A 19,745-nucleotide genomic window follows, 5' to 3' on the forward strand; every position below is an offset into this window, starting at 1 on the left:
GCCAGTGCTCATATGGGATGCAGGTATTACAGGCTGAGGCCCAGCTTACTACACCATAGCGTCAGCCCTTGACACATAGATTTTTAGACATATGTATATTCATCACATGAACAAATGAGACTATGCAGATTCATTTCAGTAATTTTTAAATGAAGAGCCAACACGTGTATTTACTAAGTAATCTTAAATTTAATATTCTTTGCTGAGTACTTACCTTTCTAGCAATTTAAAAATTAGATAATCTGAAAAAGTTTCAGTTACAATTCATTTAGCACATTGGAGTTAAGTATATTAAATATCCTTTTAAAGGCATTGCTGAGTTTAAAGGGTTTCTCTGGAGTCAGAGAAGAGGAATGAGGGCATTTGGAGCAGCAGGTAAGCTGCTACTTGGGGCACCTGCATCCTATATCCGAGTGCCCGACTTTGAGTACTAGCTCTGCTTCTGATTCCAGCTTCCTGCTAATGTGCACCCAGGGAGGCAACAGCTGATGGCTCAAGAACGTGGGTCCCTGTCACCCATTTGGTGACTTGGGTTGAGTTCTGAGCTCCTGGATTTAGCCTGGTCCAGTCCCAGCTGTTTCAGGCACCTGGGAAGTGAACCAGCATATGGACCATCTCCTTCCCTCATGTCTCAGTCAATCTGCTTTTCAAATACAATGAAAATAAATAAATCAAAATTAAAAAAAAGAACAGGAAGCCGCAATAAGAAACAGTCTTACTTTTCTTTGTTTCTTCCATTGCTGAGAGGACTGGCTTTTACCAGCCATGTAAGAGGTAAAATATATCCCTGTAGCTTCTGGGCTTTAATAGTAAATGAGACAGTTGCTGAAGCCAGGACTGTCAAATGGCTACATCCTCAGTGAAACTGTGTATTAGGAAATTTCACCTGCCACTGAAAGGAGATAATAACAAAAACTGTCCATTTTGGCTTCTGCTGTCACAGTTGAAGACCTCTCTATATAAATTGAAACCTCAGTTCTACACTCAAGTTTTTTAGGCCCACTATTCTACATAAATATTTGTTTCCTTTGCTTTTTCTTATTTATGAGGGGTCTGTAAAAAGTTTATTTAAGTGCATATTATTAAAAAATATTTTACCAAAATGAACTTATTTGAATTCCATTTTCAACAAATTATTGATGGTACCTTCATATGATTTTTTATGAGTCTATTTTACAGTTACAAACTGGTAACCACTTTGGTGCATTTTTGCTTATTTCCCCCCAATTAATGTACATCTCCTCCCTCTGTTATTCTCACTCTTATATTTAACAGGGATCATTTTTCAGTTAAATTTAAACACCGAAAAATAATTGTGTGTTAATAAAAGAGCTCAACCAATAGTATTAAGTAGAACAAAAAAAATACTAAAAGGGATAAAGTATTAAGTTGTTCCTCGACAGTCAGGACAAGGGCTGATCAAGTCATTGTTTCTCTTAGTGCCCATTTCACTTCAAAAGGTTTCCTTTTTGGTGCTCAGTTAGTTGTCACCGATCAGGGAGAACATATGATATTTGTCCCTTTGGGACTGGCTTATTTCACTCAGCATAATGTTTTCCAGATCCCTCCATTTTGTTGCAAATAGCTGGGTTTCATTGTTTTTTTACTGCTGTATAGTACATATCCCATAATTTCTTTATCCAGTCCACTGTTGATGGTCATTTAGGTTGATTCCAGGTCTTAGCTATTGTGAATTGAGCTGAAATAAACATTAAGGTGCAGACAGCTTGTTTGTTTGCCAATTTCATTTCCTTTGGGTAAATTCCAAGGAGTGGGATGGCTGGGTTGTATGGTAGGATTATATTCAGATTTCTGAGGAATCTCCAAACTGACTTCCATAGTGGCTTTACTAGTTTGCATTCCCACCAACAGTGGGTTAGGGTCCCTTTTTTCCCCACATCCTTGCCAGCATCTGTTGTTGGTAGATTTCTGAATGTGAGCCATTCTAACTGGGGTGAGGTGAAATCTCATTGTGGTTTTGATTTGCATCTCCCTGATTGGTAGTGATCTTGAACATTTTTTCATATGTCTGTTGGCCATTTGGATTTCCTCTTTTGAAAAATGTCTATTGAGGTCCTTGGCCCATCTCTTAAGTGGGTTGTTTGTTGTTGTGGAGTTTTTATTTCTTTGTAGATTCTGGTTATTAACCCTTTATCTGTTGCATAGTTTGCAAATATTTCTTCCCATTCTGTTGTTTGCCTCTTCACTTTCCTGACTGTTTCTTTTTCAGTATAGAAACTTCTCAATTTGATGTAATCCCAATTGTTAATTTTGGCTTTGACTGCCTGTGCCTCCGGGTCTTTTCCAAGAAGTCTTTACTTATGCCTATATCTTGCAGGGTTTCTCCAATGTTCTCTAATAATTTGATGGTGACAGGTTGCAGATTTAAGTCTTTAATCCATGTTGAATGGATTTTTGTGTAAGGTGAAAGGCAGGGTTCTTGCTTCATGCTTCTGCATGTGGAAATACAGTTTTCCCAGCACCATTTGTTGAATAGATTGTCTTTGCTCCAGGAATTGGTTTTAGATCCTTGATTAAATATATGTTGGCTATAGATGTTTGGGTTGATTTCTGGTGTTTCTATTCTGTTCCTTTGGTCTATCCATCTGTTTCTGTACCAGTACCATGCTGTTATGATTATAACTACCCTGTAGTATGTCCTGAAATCTGGTATTGTGATGCCTCCAGCTTTGTTTTTGTTGTACCTGATTGCTTTAGCTATTCGAGGTCTCCTGTGCCTCCATATGAATTTCAGCATCATTTTTCTTGATCTGAGAAGAATGTCTGGTATTTTGATTGGTATCACATTAAATCTACAAATTGCTTTTGGGAGAATGGACATTTTGATGATATAGATTCTTTCAATCCATAAGCATGGAAGGTTTTTCTATTTTTTGGTATCCTCTTCAATTTCTTTCTTTAAGATTTTGTAATTCTCATCGTAGAGATCTTTAACATACATTGGACTTCTATATTACTTCATGACTCATTTCTTGTAGGTTCTGTGTATCCAGAAATCTATTAATTTCTTCCACATTTTCCAATTTGTTTTCATGTAAGTGTTTGTAGCAATTTCTGATGACTCTTTTAATTTCCATGATAGGCATTGTAACATCACTTTTCATCTCTGATTTTACCAATATGAGACTTTTCCTCCTTTTTTGATTAGTTGGGTCATCGGTGTATCAACTTTTTTTTCCAAAAAAAAAAAAAAGCTTTTCATTGATCTTTTGTATCATTTTTTTATATCTCTAATTTTTATTATTAATTTCCTTCTACCTATTTTTTGTTTGGATTGTTCTTGTTTTTGGTTATCCTTAAGATGCGTTGTTAGATCATATATTTCATTTCTTGATGTAGGCACTAATTGCTATAAATTTTCCTTCTTAACACTGCTTTTGCTGTAACCCATAAGTTTTGAAATGCCATGTTGTCATCCTCATTTGTTTCTAGGAATTTTTTTATATCCCTTTTAATTTCAGTCTCCATTTCTGTACTTTTTAAACTAATTTCTAGCTTTATTCCATTGTGGTCAGAAAAGACACATGGTATGATTTCAAAGTTTTGGAATTTGTTGAGACTTGCTTTATGGCCTAGGACATGGTCTGTCCTAGGGAAAATTCCATGCACTCATCCAAAAAATTTGTATTCTGGGATGAAATGTTCTGTAGATATGAATTATTTTCATTTGGTCATAGTGTGGATTAGCTCTGTTTCTTTGTTGATTTTTTGTCTAGTTGATCTGTCCAAGGATGAAAGTACAGTGTTGAAGTCCCTAATAATTGTATGTCTCCCTTTATTTACATTAACATTTATTTAAATACCCAAGGGCCCTAGTATTGGTTGCATATATCTTGAATATATTTGCATCTTCCTGTTGAATTGATTCCTTAGTCATTGCATAATGCCATCCTTTGTCTCTTATAACAGTTTTTGTGTTAAGGGCAATTTTGTCTGATCTTAGAATGGCTACTCCAGTTCTTCTCTGACTTTTTAGCATGGGATCCTTTTGCCATCTTTTTTTCTGTCTGTGTGAATCTTTGGTAGTGAGGTGTGGTTTTGTAGAGAGCCGACAGATGGTTAATTTTTTAAATTGATTCAATCAGTCTATATATTAAATTTTATAATTTAGGCCATTTACATTCAAGATTATTATTGATAAGTAACAGCTTGTTCTTGCCATTTTCCATCAATATTCCCATTGTTTGTTTTGGAGTTCCCTTGTGCTTTTACTAGATTTTCTGCCTTCACATTCTTTTTTGACATGACTATCTTTATCTGTTTCTGTGTGTAGCACATTCATAAGTGTCATTTGTGGGGCTGTTTTAGTGCTTACAAATTCTTTCAATTTCTGTTTGCTTTGAAATGCCTTTATTTTACCTTGATTCATAAATGAGAGCTTTGCAGGGAACAATATTCTGGATTGGAAGTTTTTTTTTTTTTTTAAGTACTTGGGCTATATCCTTTATCTCCTAGCTGTTCATTTTCTGAGGAGAAATTAGCTGACAGTCTAATTGGAGATTCTTTCAAGGTAACCTGGTGTTTTTCTTGTGCACATTTTAGGATCATTTCCTTATGTTTTACTTTTGAAAATCTGACTATAATGTACTGTGTTAAAATATTTTCTGATAATTGTTTTCAGGAGTTCTGTGTGCTTCCTGTACATTATGTCCCTTTTTGCAAATGAGGGAATTGTTCTGCTATTATTTTATTGAATAAGCCCTCTAATCAAGGGCACATCTTCAGGAACTCTTCAGACATACATGTATGTTTGATTGACAGTATCCTAAAAGTCTAAAACAGTATCTTCAGTTTTTCTAAATTTTTCTGTTTTTTTCTGAGCTAATTCTAAGGATTTGTCTTCTAGCTCAGCTTTTCAGTCTTCTGCCCCAACAAGTCTATTGTTAATGATTTCCATTGAATTTTTTGGTTAACATATTGAATTCTTCATTTCTAATATTTCAGATTGTTTTCTCTTCAGTATCTATATGCTACCCTAATTGCTAACTGATGTCAGGTGTGGATTTCTTTAACTAATATATTTGCTTCTCTGTGTTCTATGTAAGCTTGTGACCATTGTTTTGAATTCCTTTTCAGGCATTTCATTAGCCTTTTGCTCTTCACATTCTAATAGTGAAGTGTGACATGAGTCATGTTTTCTTCCTTGTTCATCTTCCTTATATTTCTACATTCATTTTTAGGCACTTGTGGAAACACTTGGTTTTCTTTTCTGATGAGTTTTATCTTTGACATATGCCTCTATGATTTAGTTGAATGTCTGCTCCTTCACATATCCAGCAGTGTTGCTGAGTGGGGCCAGGGAATTTCAGCCAGCTCTTGAGGTTGGGGCGAGTGCCCAGTGTGTCTCCCAAATTTGGATTGGAGAATCTCCTGTACTGTCAGGAGGGGTAGGATTATGATCACATTGGCTGGTGTGCACAAAGACTCAGCCCCTCTTTGTCAATATTAACAAACTCTCCAGGATGGGTCCTCAGTGCCTATGTACACACCCAAGCAGCTGCTTGAACTATACAGAGGATCTGTGTTCTTCCCAGTGTGAGTGCAGGACCTCTGTGATGACCCACTCCAGGCACTCAGAGAACTCTGAGCCTCTGAATCCAGTTACAGTGATTGAGCTAAGATCTTGCCACACTCCACATTCTATTGCACAAACACAGAATTCTCACAGTCAAAAGGATCATGGCTCCTACAGTAACAGAGAGCAGGGTATCCACCCTCAGGCCAAGAGTCTCTCCCATCCATGGAGAGAGCCACAATATTCCTAGAGCCATCTGCATGCCTAATAGAAGGTAGTTGGTGCTGTGCCTTGGCATGTTGAGTCCAGGTACCTTGACGGAGCGAGGAGAGGAGAGCATTTTACAGTCCTAAGTGGGTGCTCCACCAACAACATCCTTCAGAACACACTGGCATTCAGTGGGGGCCACAAGTTTATCCTTCCTATAAAATCCTGCAAGTGCACATGGGCTGCAACAGTCTACTCACCTTATGAAGAGGGTGTGAGGAAATCAATGTACTCTCCCTTTATTGGATTTTGCAGGCACACTCCCTTCCCCCTATTCATGCTCCAGTCCAAATTCAAAGTCAGTGGGGGTCTGTGAAGCTCTCCCTAAGGCAGTATCACCAGTGGCATGTGTTGCCACACGTCCTCTCACCTTGCTTCTGGAAAATGGTGTCTCTGACCTCAACTGGCTGCAAAAGTCACTGGCAGTGTCCTGCTCCCTATTATGTGATTGTACCATCTCTGCTGCTCCATGGTGTGTCTCTTCTTTCTGTAGAATTTCCACAGCAAACGCTCTGTAACTGTCCCCTGGGAATACAGTTCCTCACTTTTTATTCTGTTACTTTCCTGTGGACTAAATCAGCACGACTTTCTTCTGTTCAGCCAGCTTGTATCTCCCCTGTTCTCTTCTTCTTCTTCTTTATTTTTTTTGATAGGCAGAGTTAAACAGTGAGAGAGAGAGAAAAAGGTCTTCCTTTTTCCATTGGTTCACCCACCAAGGGGCCACTGTGGCTGGCGCTTTGAGGAGCCAGGTACTTCCTCCTGGTCTTCCATGCGGGTGCAGGGCCCAAAGACCTGGGCCATCCTCCACTGCACTCCCGGGCCACAGCAGAGAGCTGGAATGGAAGAGGAGCAACTGGGACAGAATCCAGCATCCCGACCAGGACTAGAACCCGTGGTGCCGGCGCTGCAGGTGGAAGATTAGCATAGTGAGCCAAGGCGCCAGCCCCCCTGTTCTCTTCTTATAATCACAATTGTCTGGGAAAGTTCCTGGATAGAGGAAAGACACAATCACCAGAGATATAGGCATTTTTGAGCCTAAAATTTTGTGTGTAGGTACTGTTTAATGCTTATTTTTGGTAGAAAATCAAAGGTTCAAGTTGTAGATTCCAAGTCCACAGAGATCTAGTTCTCTTTTGATAAAACTGTGGCTCAGAGATACCATACAGATCTCTTCAAACTCTGGTGGAAAATGATAAACTTCCTTCAACTTAGATGGAAAATGAGGTTAAGGATCACATGGAAGAATACTAAATTGTTTTCTGGGGCTGCTTTTGTGGTATAGCAGATTAACCCACCACCCATTATGCCAGTATCCCCTGTGGACACTGGTTCAAGTTTCAGCTGCTCCATTTCCTACCCAGCTCCTTGCTAATGGCCTGGGAAAAGCAGCAGAAAATGGCCCAAGTATTTGGCTCCTGCCACCAATGTGGGAGGTCTGGAAAAATTTTTGGCTTCAGCCTGGCCCAGTGCTAGCTGTTGCAGTAATTTGGGAAGTGAACGAGTGGATGGAAAATCAGTCTCTCCCTCCCCTGCCTCCTCTCTCTCTCTCTCTCTCTCTCTCTCCACTTTGACTTTGAAATAAGTAAATAGATAAATATTTTTTTTAAAAAAACTGTTCTTTTCCTACTTCCCAGGCATATGGAATACACTTTGGGGGTGTGGTAAAAATTTATATTCTTTTTTTTTATTTGACAGAGTTAGACTGAGAGAGAGAGAGAGAGAAAGGTCTTCCGTCTGTTGGTTCACCCCTCAAATGGCCACTACAGCTGGCACACTGCGCCGATCCGAAGCCGAGAGTCAGGTGCTTCTCCTGGTCTCCCACACGGGTGCAGGGGCCCAAGCACCTGGGCCATTCTCCATTGCCTTCCTGGGCCACAGCAAAGAGCTGGACTGGAAGAGAAGCAACTGGGATTAGAACCAAGCACCCATATGGGATGCCGGCACTGCAAGGTTGAGGATTAACTGAGCCACTGCACCAGCCCATAAAAATAATTGATATTCTTAATAACTTGCCTTGAAGAAAATGATGAAAGGGAATATTTTTATCAGCCTGTATTGATAAAGGCCTCCATACTTGTAAGGAGTCTTTTGGGGATTACATACAGCAAGTACATTGCCTGTTGCCCAGTGGCAAGTTTTGAAAGTAGGCTAGAGAGCAAACATGTTATGATCTCATCCAACTACTGAAGACTTATCCACTATTTCTGGGATTTACTGTGTAGAAGTCTGAGAGACAAAACCAGGGAGAAGAAGAGGGCTGGGCACTTGCTGAATTCTTGGCTATTTGGTAATTACTAATGCTCACAGACTATTTATTTCACTTGATGCTATTCCATCTTTCCCTTTATTTGGGGGGTGGGGGCTACTGTATATCTTGCTCAGATTTGTAAAGTCCATTTCTGGATGGTGTTTGCAAAGGCTAATGAACAGAACTGAGGGCATTTGCTTTTCAATAAATGTTTAATGAAGTTATCAGATTCTACTTTTACAGTCCTCTTCCATGGGCAAGTGCCTTTTTCTTTAGTGGCTCACTTGTGATAAGACTCTTCATAGATCTCCCTATCACTACATTCCTTTATCTGGTTCACTGTTGATGATCTTGCTCCTCTATATGGTGAGGTAGGTAAAAGAGTCTGAGAATCTGAGCCTCCTAAGAAATATGATATGCCTGCAGGTCCAGTACCAGATATGGTGAATTATTAATGCGGTGTTCATGTCATGAAACAATGCAGAGACCCAATTGAAAGTTAAATCAATGATAAAATCTCTAATGTTTTCTTGAGAGCTCTCCTTTGGTTGACATTGGTAAGTTATTGCTCTACCACCTGCTAAAGCACATTTGCTCCCAAACAATTAGTTTTAAGACTTTATACTCGGAAGAAATACCTTGGGAGCTGTGTTAGTGTAGACTCCTGTGCCTACTTGGAGCATAACAAGATCCACCTGATTCTGATCCAGGTGCTTCTCAGACCACACTTAGGTATTACTACATAGGGAAAGTCTCACTCCCATCCAGGGAGCCAGAAATAACCCACACACCTTCGCTCATAATTAAATTTGAGACCCTATTCTGGTACTTTTGATGAGCTGCCCAGAAATTGAAATTCTCTTATACTCAATAATATTCCATATTTCCCAAGGTGATTACAGCATTCTTCCTTTTTATTGCTGGTCATTTTCTCACTATGATGCTCTGTCTCTCCCTTTCCTTTGCTCAATGATGATCATATTTGCTTTGCTGAAGCACCTCCTTTTAATTCTTAACTTTGTTCATGAGGTCAGGCTTGACTATCTCAGCCTCTCCTGTTCCATTCCCTCCTTTCTAATTAGAATCCTGCCAGGTCTCACCTTGCAAACTTAAAATTTGACAACTGTGTGTGGGTTTTTTTCAGGTGCAGGCATTGGTCTTTTCACAGGTGTAATTTCTTGGCAGGTACAGATCAATCTCCATATTTATAATTCCAAGCTTATGTAGTCAGTGCTCTGCAAGTGTAAATGATTTCCTTGAGACTAGAGAGGGGTAATAGTGAACTTTGAGCTGTAAGTCAATGCAGTATGTCTTGCTGGGAAATGAAGGGAAATTCAATGGGGACCTCATGAGCCTCATTTTCTTATTCTTTTTGTTTCAGTTTTTGTTTTGGTCCCTGCCTACTTGAAAGTTATCCAAATACTGGTAGTGTCAAAACCTTAGATATTTCTCCATAAATGGGAAGACTCCATTCCTGTCCTGTTCCCTGAATAAGGGCTTGCATTTATGGTCCTAAACCAATATTTTCCTAGAGAAGCTCCTTCAACCTCCTTGTCTTTGGGAAATGCCACTCTCTCTTTAGAACAGTGCATTCTAATATATTGGAAGTCATTTTAAGATGTGGAAGGCTGACTCAGGCATTGTTTCAATCCTGAAGGAAATTTTGAGCTCTGTATGAGATTCTGATGTTTTCTTTGTGTTTTTCTTTTTTCTGCAAGAAAGCAGTCTCCTAGACAGGCATGCAACATCTTAATTCTACACATCTCCACAGTCTTCCGGTGGTAAATTGAGCCCAGAGTGACTCTGTACTAGAGTGTCATGTTGTCAGCATTTTCATTTAAAAACATCATTGAAATTGAATGTTATGCTTATCTAAATCTCAGGATATCAATAGATACAAGCAATATTTACTAAGTTATTTTCTTTGTTTTAACCTCTCATTGAATGAACAGAAATATCATGCATTTCTTAAGTTCAATTTTAGGAATATTGAGATTCTTTCCACTGTTTCTGTCCTCCCACCCACACTCCCACTTCTCTTCTTCCTCTCTCTCCTATTATCAGTCTTATTTTATACGAAGGTCTACTTTCAATTAACTTTATGCACAGAAGATTAAGTCTACTGTAGTCCCCGCCTGCCCACCTGCCCACCTGTCTGGCCTAGCAATGTGGCAGTGGCGGCAGCAGCAGGTCCTTCCCAGACTTGGCCCAGGGAGGCAGCAGCACATGGCAGCCTCAGCGGCCATGAGCGCACCCCTGACCCATCCCAGCTTGCCCTAGAGGCTGCCACCAAAATGTCAGGGCCCCGCCACCTACATGGGCATGCAGGGCTTCCAGGACTACATCAAGAAGCACTGCCTGAGTGCTGTGGTGCTGGTGGAGCTGCAGAAACTGGCCTGGGGCAGCTTGGTGGGCGGCTGACAGCAGCAGGCCCCCACATACCCCAATTCACTTGCTGGTGAATGCTGTTGACTGCCTGCATCGCCTGTACAGCGCTTCTACACTGACTGGGTCAGCGGCGGCCAATGGAGCCACATGCTCGGCTACCTGGAGGTGCTGGCCAAGGCCTACTTCAACAGCAACATCTAGCTGCTGGTGTTCTTCAAAGGTGCGTTGGAGAAGGCGCAGCTGCACGAGTGGGTCAAGTGGCAGGGCAAGGAGCGCCAGATGGTGCAGATGATCATAAGGCATTTCCAGAACAAGGGCACGCCACCGCCCAAAGTCTGGTTCCTACCGCCCCTCTGCATGGCTCACTGCATCCGCCTGGCACTCATCCACTTTCACGTCAAGGTCGCACAGAGCATTGGGGATCACCATCAGGAGGTGATTGGCTTCTGCAGAGAGAATGGCTTCCACATCCTGGTGGCATACGACTCTTGGCTATGCCCTGTGCAACATCCCTTGTTACTTCAGCGCTCATGCTCTCAAACTGAGCCACAACGGGAAGAGTCTCATCTCAAGCCAGTACCTGATGCACAAGGTTGCCAAGCAGCTGGACCTGAATCCAAACAGTTTTCCTGTTTTTGCTGCTCTGCTAGGAAATCACATTCTACCTGATGAGGATCTGGCGTCATTTCATTGGAGTCTGCTAGGTCCAGAACTTCCACTAGCCTTACTAAAGGTCCGGGCCCACCAGCTGGTCTTGCCACCCTTTGATGTAGTGATCAAAGCTGTTGCCAACTACATCTGCAACATTCAGGACATCTCTGACCTGGATGCCATAGCTAAAGATGTTTTCCAGCACACAGTCTAGAGCAGATGACAAAGTCACTCGATTTAAGAAAGCAATTGGATATTACTCGGCAACTAGTAAGCCTGTGTCATTTCACCTACCACATTACTTAGCCAGACCAAATCCATGTAGAATGCCTGGGGTAGTGCCGCCCTATGTTCCCCTCAGATGCTCAACATTCCACAGACCTCTCTGCAAGTGAAGCCTGCAGCCCCACAGAAGCCCAGCCTAGGGGACACCCCGGGCCAGGGGCCATACTCCTATGGTCTAGACAGGAGTGGGAAGGCCCTGGTGGAACAGAACAGCTACAGCAACATTCCGCATGAGGGGAAGCACACGCTGCTGTACAAGCGCTCCTCACCCATCAGTCCAGCCCAGGATGGCAGCCCCAACCACGTGGATTCTACCTACTTCCCTGGTTCTTCCACTTCATCATCTTCAGACAGTGATGGGGGCAGTGCAGGGGCAACAAACCACATCAGCAGGAACAAGGTTGGCTGGGAGAAGACAGGAAGCCATGCAGAGCCTCAGGCATGGGAGATGCAGGAGACCAAACAAAGACAGAAGGTTAATCCACTGCCTCTTTGGGAAGACAGCCAGTGGAAGGCAAAGGGAGCCAGATGGGCACAGTCCAGCCAATCCCATGCCTTCTGTCAATGCCCATCAGGAACCAGATGGACATCACTACCCCTGCCCTGCCCCCTGTTGTACCTGAGGTGCTGAGAGTGGCTGAGCACAGGCACAAGAAGGGGCTGATGTACCCCTACATCTTCCATGTCCTGACCAAGGGTGAAATCAAAATTGCTGTTTCTATTGAAGATGAAGCCAACAAAGACCTGCCTCCAGCCACCCTGCTCTATAGGCCAGTTCATCAGTATGTTTTCGGAGTCCTGTTAAGTTTGGCAGAAAGCAGAAAGAAAACTGAGTGACTAGCTTTTAGAAAAAAACATTCCAGAATTCTCACCAGAGATCATTAAGGAATGGGCAGCTTACAAAGGGAAGTCCCCTCAAACTCTGGAACTGGTGGAAGCCCCGGCCTTCAGGGAATGGACCTGCACAACTTGAAGAGGCTTTGGCTGGGCAAGGCAGTGGAGGACAAGAACTGCAGGATGAGGGCCTTCCTGACCTGCATGTGCTCAGAAACTCCTGCCATGCTGAACCCTGCCAAAGTGCCCACCCACCTCATGGTGCTCTGCTGCGTCTTAAGGTATAAGGTGCGATGGCCAGGAGCTCGAATACTCTGGCGTCAAGAGCTAGATGCCTTCCTTGCCCAGGTGCTGTTCCCCAAGCTCCACGAGCCAAATCAGCCACAGGAGCTCAAGATTGAGAACCTCAACCCCTGAGGGATTCAGCTGTCAGCTCTCTTCATGAGTGAGGTGGATATAGCACTATTCACAAATGATGTGTGTGGACAGCCCATCCCCTGAGAGCACTATTGTCCATGGATGTATTTTGATGGGAAGCTCTTCCAGTGCAAGCTCCTCGAAGCCAGCCAGGAAAAGACCCCGCTCATCTACCTCTGTGGTGGTCAGGCCGAGCAGGCTGCCAAGGTGGAGAAAATGTGCCAGAGCATCCTCAAGGGGCTCAACCTCTCCTGGCAGAACCACCCCCTGTCCTTCCCCCCACACCCTGCTCTGCCCTTCTACCCCATCTCTTTGGGCCCGTGCCACCCTCCCAGGGCAGGGGCAGAGGCTTTTCAGGAGTCTGTGGCTTTGGAGGCCCCTATGGGGAAGCAGTAGTGACAGTCCCCTACTGAGTCTTTCGGATGGCAGTGTCGGCACCCTGTGGAGCCTTCTCAGGCAATGACAACAGCAGAACTAGCAAGGCCCAGTGTGAGTCCAACCTATGCCTGCTCAGGGAAGGAAGCTAGAAATCTTTGGCACCGTGGTGGGCCACTGGGCCAGGCAGGCGCACTGTGGGGGCTGTGGGCCCTTCCCCTTGCAGGTGGTCTGTGTTGGAGGATCTGCCAGAGGGTGTCCAAGAGGAGTTATTTCCACCCCCGTGATTTGAACCTTTGGAAGAGGTGGAAGGTACTACTGCAGAGGCTGTAAGAACCAGGGAGTGATTCAGGGCAGACCCCCGAATGCTGCTTCAGCAGAGGAAGTAGCCAAAGAGCTCAAGTTGAAATCCGGGGAACCCAAGTCATCTGCTGCATCTTCAGATGGGTCCCTGGCAGAAAATGGAGTGACAGCTGAGGAGAAGCCCCTACCCCAGATGAATAGGAGTGCATGTGATGCCAGGGCCCCCAACTGCTCCGAAAGTGCCTTGAACAGTGACTAAAATGTGCAATACAAATTCTCGCTTAAATGCACTAAATAGAGACAGTGCTTGCTGCAGAGAAGCTGCTCTGGAGGCGGCTGTCTTAAATAAAGAAGAATAAATTTATTTTTATGAAGGGTGAAGGATGCTGGAAGGGTAAGGATTTAGGAATATCTGGAGAGAAAGAGAGCCTGCAGTTATGTACATTTTGTCCTTTATGTAAGAGAAAAATGAGGACTTTGGAAATTCAGATTCCTCTTTGATATCAGAGATTTAAACAACACATTTTTAGTTTTAAACAGTTGTGGTCAAAATGCTACAATAAAACAAATAGAGAAAGAAAATGAAGAGCATGTGACTCCTGCACTTAAAATGACGTACACATAAAGTTTAAACTGGTTATGACAAAAGCCTATAGTTGTGTTTCTTGAACTATGAAGAAAACAAATTTTGGCAGTCTTTAAGTATATATAACTTAAATATAATTTTTAATATTTGACACCATATGTATGCCATTATATTTGATTTTGCATTACTGTTTCACAGTGAAGCCTTGTTTAAGGCTTTGTTTTTTTATGATTATGAAAGAAATAAGGCATAACCACAGTTTTTCTTTCTTAAATTTCATCACTGTTGATATGGTTCTTTTGTGTTAAAAAAAGTGCAACTATTGAAACTGAAAAATTATAGAGTAATGTTAACCTTCTGCTGATTTTAAATACACAGTACATCATACATAAGCAAGTTAAATGGAGGTAAAGTTGAAATCATAGAAGATGCAAATGACCTTTCAAAATCCGCACAATGTGTTCTGAAACTTTTGGTGACTAATACCATGAATCTGTGATCAGTGAACTATTTGGTTTTGAACTGAATGTACTACTGCTTGAGCTAAACTTCTGCATGGTTCATAATTTTTAAAATGTGTAGTTAATATTATGCATGTTATTGTCCTTTCTTCCTTTCTCGCCAGTATGTGCCCATTTGCAAAACAAAAATGCTAATAATCAGTGATAGTCCTATAAAAGATGTTAACTCTGTTTAGTAATTGATTGATCTTGCTCTAACCTTAAAATTTTGTGATTATTGACCTCTGTTGCATTTATTCTAAAACCCCCCAAAATTACCTAGCCATTTCAAATATCAGCATTACCCTTGTGTATTCACTGCTGTATGCATTATTGTTCTTTGTTGCTGTTTTATGCCTTCATATTAGCAAAATATCAAATTCTGTGAAAAAAAAAAACCTTTGATCTTAACAAAAAACCCTCTTCTGTAGAGGAAATAAATTGCTTGTTCTAAGAACTTTCTCATCAAGAATTTAGTAGAAGCAGGTATACTTCTATCATTTTGATGTTTTTGTTAATGTTTCCCAACATTGTACTTTGAAATCACAATCACTTCTTATCGTTTTCATATACTTCTGATGCTCTTCATCACATTAGTGATAAGAAATGAAGTGTAATTTCCCAACCCCTGCCTGCAAAAGCTAAGTAGGATCTTACTGTAAGTTGAAGGGAGTTCTGCCCTAACTCATGGATTGTGAAGAATGAACTGCTGTTGGGTTTGACTGACTGTCGATGGACTGTGGTGTGGTGTATTGGATGCTATTGAATGCAACTTAGAATGCTTAATAAAAATCTATATTCTTTTAGTCTGAAGTAAGTCAAGAGTTCATCAATTTGTATGATAAAAAGAAAAAAAGTAAAAGAAAAAGAAACTTTCTCTACAGTTGTGACAGGGCTGTTCAAAGTTACTGCGTCTCAAAATTGATTTCATTTATTTTTTTGGAGAAACTTAACTAACTTTAAAGAAGCACCCCAAAATGATAACATCTTTCGTTAGCACTTAGACATAACTGTAGCTTATGAGACACAAGAGTATCCTTTATTTAATACATCAAGAGAAAGTAAGTCTTTGGGAACAAGTTTTGTTGTTAGTTAATGAAGCACCTACAAAAACAAGCAATGGAGTTTGACACTTTGGCCTAAATTATGAGAGACATAAGTATATCCTCCATTTAATATGCTAAAATGGAGTAAATCTTTGAAGACAAGTTTTATTACTAACTCTCCTAAAAAAACTCTTTGAGGGCAGAAGTCCTACATGGGAGGTTAGTGCACAATGACTCCTGTTGTTAATTTAACAATTAACACTCTTGTCTATGATCTCAGTGACCACCCAAGGCTCTTGACATGAGCTTCTTAGGCTATGGAAGCCTTTAGAATCCACAAAATCTGTCAGTATTTAACAAAGCCATAAGCATAGTGTAAGTTCTCTCCTCCCTTCATTACCTCCTTTAATGATCACTTATTTCCACTGCAGTCTTACCCATAGATGGTCCTTCATGTAGAACACTTCTTGTCACAGTATCTTGGCTTTCCATGCCTGAAATGCTCTCAGCCAGACCAGCTGAGAGCCTTAAGGGCTGATTCTGAGATCATAGTGCTACTTAAAGTGATTGTCATTCTATGAGTCTGATGTCTTGACTGGTTCCCATGTTGGATCCTTTACTGCTTTTTAATACTATTATTTTTTACCTAACTATTAATCCTATTCATATCACTTTAACACTTAAAATGCTATTATTTCCCCTCAGCATAAGAGGGCTTGGGGTCTCATGTCAAGTTTTTAAACTGTACCCTTAGGTAAATCTGTGGTAATGTATACAGAGTTATACAGCTTTACAGTTACAAAATTCATACACATCATAATTACAACTTTAGGAACATGGTGATTCTGCCCACTGTGCCTGCCCTGCCACTCACATTCCCACCCCTCTTCCTCCTCCCTCTCTTATTCCCACTTTTATTATTGACTAGGATATATTTTAATTTAAATTTATACACATGATTAATTCTATGCTAAGAGAAGAATTCAACAAATACTAAGAGAGAAAAGAAAATACTGTTCCTCAGCATTAGAAACAAAGGCTATTCAGAGTCTTTGCTTCTCATAGTGTCAATTTCACTCCTACAGATTGCCTTCTATATGCTCTGTTAGTTATGATGGGTCAAGGTGAACATGTGGTATTTGTCTCTTTGGTTCTGGCTTGTTTCACTAAGTAGGGCGTTTTCCAGATTCATCCATTTTGATGCACATGACTAGATTTCATTTATTTTACTTCTGTGTAGTATTCCATGGTGTACATAAATCCTTGGTTTCTTTAACAAGTCTTTGTCAAGCATTTGTGTTGATTCATGTCTTTGCTATTGTGAATTGAGCTTCAATAAATCATATGCTGATTTCATTTCCCTTGGTTAAATTCCTAGGAGTGGGATAGCTGGGTCATATGGAAAGTCTATATTCATATTTCTGAGTTATTTCCATACTGTCTTCCATAGTGGCTTTATCAGTTTACATTACCACCAACAGTGAATTAGAGTACCTTTTCCCACAAATCCTCACCAGCATTTGTTGTTTGTTGGGTTCTGTATTGAAAACCATTCTAACAAAGCTGAGATAAAACCTCCTTGTGGTTTTGATTTATATTAACCTGATAGCTAGTGATCCTGAGCATTTTTCATGTGTCTGTTGGCCATTTGAATTGCCTTTTTTGAAACTTGTCTGCTTAAGTCCTTTGACCATTTTTAACTAAGTTGTTTGTTTCATTATTGTTGAGCTTCATGAGCTCTTTATATATTTTTGTTATTAATTCTTTATAAATTGTGTAGTTTGCAAATATTTTCTCCTCTTCACTTTGATGGTGGTTTCTTTTGCAGTACAGAAGCTTCTCAATTTGATGTAATCCCATTTGTGAGTTTTTGCTTTGATTGCCTGTGCCTCTAGTGTCTTTTCTAAGAACATTTTGTCTATGCCAATGTCTTGTAGTGTTTCTCCTGTGTTCTCTAATAATTTGATTGCATTTGGTCATAGATTTAGGTCTTGAATCCATTTCAAGAGGATTTTTGTGCAAGGTGTAAGGTAGGGATCTTGCTTCATACTTCTGCATGTGGCTATCCAGTTTTCCCAGCAACATTTGTTGAAGAGACTGTCAGTATTCCAGGGATGGATTTTAGCTGTTTATCAAAGATAACTTGGTTGTAGATGCTTGTACTGACTTCTGGAGTTTCTATTCTGTTCCATTGATCTATCCATCTGTTTTTGTACCTGTACGAGGCTCTTTTGATGATAATGATAGTCGCTCTATAGTATGTCTTGAAATCTGGTATTATGATGCCTCTGGCTTTTTTTTACGTATAAGGTTACTTTAGCTATTTGGGGGTCTCCTGTGTTTCCATATGAACTTCAGTATCATGTTTTCACATTTGATAAGAATGTCAATGGTATTTTGATTGGTATCTCATTGAATCTGTTAATTGCTCTTGGTAATATAGAAATTTTGATGATTTTGATTCTTCCAGTCTGTGAACATGGAAGATTTTTCCATTTTTTTGTATCTTCCATTTCTTTCTTTAATGTTTTATAATTCTCATCAACTAAATCCTCGACATCCTTCATTAAATTTATTCCAAGATATTTGATTTTTTTGTAGCTATTGTGGATGGTATTGACTTTAGAAGTTCTTTCTCAGCCTTGACATTGCATATATAAAGACTATTGATTTTTGTTTATTGATTTCCTATGCTGTTCTATGCTGTTCCTATGCTCTTCTATGAGTTCCAATACTCTCAATGGATTCTTTTGGATCCCCTATATAGAGGAATATGTCATTTCCAAATGGGGATAGTTTGGCTTCCTGTTTCCCAATTTGTATCCCTTTGATTTCTTTTTCTTGCCTCATGGTTCTGGCTAAAACTTCAAGGACTATATTGAATGTCAGTGGTGAGAATGGGCATCGGTGTCTGGTTCCATATCTCAGTGGGAGTGCTTCCAACTTTTCACCATTCAATATGATGCTGGACACGGGTATTTTATTAATTGTCTTGATTGTGTTTAGGGATGTTCCTTCTATACATAATTTGCTTTGACTTTTCTCTTTTTTTAACTTTTATTTAATGAATATAAATTGCCAAAGTACAGCTTATGGAGTACAATGGCTTCCCCCCATAACTTCCCTCCCACCCGCAACCCTCCCCTTTCCTGCTACCTCTCCCCTTCCACTGACATCAAGATTCATTTTCAATTCTCTTTATCTAAAGAAGATCAGTTTAGCATATATTAAGTAAGGATTTCAACAGTTTGCACCCACATAGAAACACAAAGTGAAAAATACTGTTTGAGTACCAGTTATAGCATTAAATCACACTGTACAGCACATTAAGGACAGAGATCCTACATGAGGAGTAAGTGCACAGTGACTCCTGTTGTTGACTTAACAAATTGACACTCTTGTTTATGGCATCAGTAATCACCTTAGGCTCTTGTCATGAGTTGCCAAGGCTATGGAAGCCTTTTGAGTTCACTGACTCTGATCATATTCAGGCAAGGTCATAGTCAGAATGGAAGTTCTCTCCTCCCTTCAGAGAAAGGTACCTCCTTCTTTGATGACCTGTTCTTTCCACTGAAATCTCACTCGCAGAGATCTTTCATTTAGGTCATTTTTTTTGCCAGAGTTTCTTGGCTTTCCATGCCTGAAATACTCTCATGGGCTTTTCAGCCAGATCTGCATGCCTTTAAGGGCTGATTCTGAGGCCAGAATGCTGTTTAGGACATCTACCATTCGATGGGTCTGCTGTGTCTCTCACTTCCCATGTTGGATCATTCTCTCCCTTTTTTATTCTATCAGCTAGTATTTGCAGACACTATTCTTGTTTATGTGATCCCTTTGGTTCTTAGTCCTATCATTATGATCAATTGTGAACAGAAATTGATCACTTGGACTAATGAGATGGCATTGGTACATGCCACCTTGATGGGATTGAATTGGAATCCCCTGGTATGTTTTTAACTCTACCGTTTGGGGCAAGTCAGCTTGAGCATGTCCCAAATTGCACATCTCTTCCCTCTCTTATTCCCACTCTTATATTTAATAGGAATCACTTTTCAGTTAAGTTTCAACACTTAAGAAGAATTGTGTATTGATTACAGTATTCAACCAAAAGTATTAAGTAGAACAAACTGTAGGACCCCAAAAGCGGTGTCCTCTTGTGACGACCCCAGAAACACAGACTCCAGACCAGACGATGCAATAGAACAGGAGGTAATTTTATTTCATTTGTACAAATGGGCCCCCTACTGCTGCAAGCAGCAAGCAAGTGAGAGGAGCCCCGAGCAGCTATCTCACACAGCTTTTAAAGGGC

General features: G+C 40.7%; 1 pseudogene; it reads left to right on the forward strand.

The window, feature by feature from the left end:
- Positions 1-387: 387 nt before the first annotated feature.
- On the forward strand, positions 388-14,415 carry LOC138845784 (constitutive coactivator of PPAR-gamma-like protein 1 pseudogene; annotated as a pseudogene).
- The last annotated feature ends 5,330 nt before the right edge of the window (positions 14,416-19,745 follow it).

This window comes from Oryctolagus cuniculus, chromosome 16 (assembly GCF_964237555.1).
Source record: "Oryctolagus cuniculus chromosome 16, mOryCun1.1, whole genome shotgun sequence".
Lineage (NCBI taxonomy): Eukaryota > Metazoa > Chordata > Mammalia > Lagomorpha > Leporidae > Oryctolagus > Oryctolagus cuniculus.